The sequence below is a fragment of the Echinops telfairi genome, unplaced genomic scaffold (genome assembly GCF_000313985.2).
Source record: "Echinops telfairi isolate 266 unplaced genomic scaffold, ASM31398v2 ScPeMD7_7468;HRSCAF=8506_0, whole genome shotgun sequence".
Classification (NCBI taxonomy): Eukaryota; Metazoa; Chordata; class Mammalia; order Afrosoricida; family Tenrecidae; genus Echinops; species Echinops telfairi.
Genome location: NW_022111369.1, coordinates 78,264,962 through 78,267,879, shown reverse-complemented (window position 1 = coordinate 78,267,879; position 2,918 = coordinate 78,264,962). Strand labels below are relative to the sequence as shown.

At 37.1% G+C, this 2,918-nt stretch overlaps 1 non-coding gene across 1 annotated transcript; it reads left to right on the top strand.

The window, feature by feature from the left end:
• The first annotated feature begins 2,136 nt into the window (after window positions 1-2,136).
• LOC115873443 lies at window positions 2,137-2,300 on the top strand. Its single transcript, XR_004048440.1, has one exon. It is a non-coding gene; the product is annotated as a U1 spliceosomal RNA (small nuclear RNA).
• The last annotated feature ends 618 nt before the right edge of the window (window positions 2,301-2,918 follow it).

Sequence of the window (2,918 nt, the reverse complement as noted above, 5' to 3'; positions counted from 1 at the left end):
GGGATGCAATAGACAGCATTCAAAAAAACTCTCTTCAATATTTAGAGAATACCTTCTTGGTCTTGCAGCTTGACTTCTACACCCTTTAACCAAAGTTGCATAAGAGACCAGCATTCTCATAAAATAAGCAATGCCCAGTGCCATCGCACTGTGATGGAAGGCCAAGTGGTACCTCTGTGCTGCAAGTGCAAATAACCTTTTGTGTTTCTGTGACACAATTCCTTCAAGGAGTTCATATGACTTAATAGAGTCCTTGAATCCTCCTAGAATTGTCTATGAGGTTGGAGTAGAGATCCCTGATAACATAATTCACATTCTTTTTAATATACTGCAGGTCAAATCCTCTCCCATAAACTAGATACAATAAAAGCCTTTTAAAACAGCATTGACCATTATTACATATATGTAAGATACTATGTTGGACTTAATTAACCTCTAAGCTGAACATTACAATAGCTGACATGTATTCCCTGCCTATAATGAGTAATTAGGATAAATGCTTTTTAGACATTCCTTAAATTTTGTTACAAAAAAATAATAAAATTAAATGTATGCATTATCAACCTCACACTTAGGAATTAATTTGACCAAATTCACACACTTAAGAATATTTGATAGTATGGGCCAACTCCAGGTCTATCCAGTTTTAGAATGGTTATCTTTATGTCATTGTAAGAATGGGGGGTGGGGTGGAAAAAATCACCCCTTTCCAATTAAGGGTATCATTCTGACAAACTATTATCTCAAAGAATGACAAATCATAAAACTTTAAAGTGCTAAAAAGCAAGGAGGTTGCTTTGAAGACTAAGGTGCGCCTGATCCAAGCCAAAGTATTTTACATCAACTCATAAGTATGTGAAAGTTGGATATTGAATAATGAAGACAAAAGAAAACCCGATGCATTTGAATCATGGTGTTGGCAAAAAGTAAGGATAATACCATGTCTGCCAAAAAGACAAACAAACCTGTCTTGGAAGAGGTAAAGCCAGACTGCTCCTTGAGAATTGGTCTCACATACTTTGGACATGTTTGCATGTCCCTGGAGAAGGACATGCTGCTTGGTAGAGCAGACGGGGCAGTGAAAGAGAGGAAGCCCCCAACACGATGGACTGACACAACGGTCATAGCAATAGGCTGAAGCATGAGAGTCATTATGAAAATTGCACGAGCTGGACAGTCCTTCTTTCTGCTGCACGCAGAGTCACTCTGAGACAGACCCTACTCGAAGGCATCTAGCACCAGCAACAGTTTTCTCAGAGACAGACAAGACTTTAACACAATATAACCTGGAAGCATCCCACATGAATCATAACATGGATTTATAGAGAGATGACAGATGATAGAACAATATTCATATGTCTAGCTGTTATAACTCTCTCTATGCCTATTCTGCATAGTGGTTTCACACTGCGCTGATAACTGCAGGGTTACCAGTTTGAAACCACCGGCTGCTACTTGGGAGAAAGACGGGGATTTCTCTCATAACGAGTTATAAAGAGTTATAGTCTCAGAAATTCACAGGGGAGTTCTACCCATCATGAGATTGCATTTGCTCATTCTTTGATGAATTAAAGCTTCAGGGACCTTCATTTGCTGACGGGGCACACTCAAAATGGGAAGAAACAACTATAAACATCTATGAATAGTTGAAACTTGGAATGGATGAAATATCTAACTGGAAAACTTGGAAACTATAAAAAATATAATGGGATGTATCAAGATTGAAAGAGTAGGTACGAGTAAGCTGAAGTGGACAGGCTGAAAGTCATGCATTACAATACAGAAATGACAAATTGAAGAGGAATAGGGTCACATTCATCATCTGAAAGGACATTTCAAAATCTATCTTGGAGGATAATGTTTTCTGCAATAGAATAGTATCTATGCACACACAAGAAAATCCAGACAATATAACTATCACTGAAATTTATGCAATAAGCACTAGATGAAGAAATTGAAGAATTTTCCCAGTGATGTTGGACTCAAATTAAGCAAACATAAAATCAGAATGCATTGATAATTATTGGCAATTAGAAGGCAACAATTGGAAACAAAGAGGAAGGATAAGTTGTTGAGAAATATGGCCTTGGTCATAAAAACAAAGTTGGAGATCGCTTGATAGAATTTTGCAAGATTACATTTATCTTGGCGGGGAGATACCATGATCACAAAGGTGGTTTTCTCAGGGCGAGGCTGATCCATTGCACTCGGGATGTGCTGACCCCTGCGATTTCCCCAAATGTGGGAAACTCGACTGCATAATTTATAGCATTGGGGGACTGCGTCCGCGCTTTCCCCTGAAAAAAAAAAAGAATTTTGCAAGATCACCAACTTCACCACAAATACTTTTTAAAAACAATACATGGTGTATATTATATGTCATTAAAACTGTTCAAAAGATCAAGGATTGCATCCTACAATATGGATTACAACTCAATGCTAAAAATAAAATATAAAAATATCTTTACTGTTGTACCAATTCATCCCATCATGATAAACAGGGGAAATATTAAAGTTGTCAAGGTTTTTATCTTGCTTTGGTCCATAGTAAATGTTCATGGAAGCAGCAATCAAGAGATCAAAGGATACATTGCATTAGGTAAATCTGCTACATAAAATCCTCTTAAAATACCTAAGAGTGAAGATATTACTCTGAGAACTAAAGTGTACCTGACCCAAGACATACTTTGGAAAGTAGAGAGGCAGAAAAAAAGAGAAAGACCCTCTAATAGACGGAATGACAAAGTGGCTGCAACAATGGGCTAAAAAATTATTGTGATGATGACTAAGGACCAGGTACTGTTTTATTCTTTTGTAGTTGGGTGACTGTGAGTCAAATCCACATCAAGGGGACCTAACAATAATAACAACAGTCTGAGTTGTTTTCTTGAGATATATATATATATATATATATATAT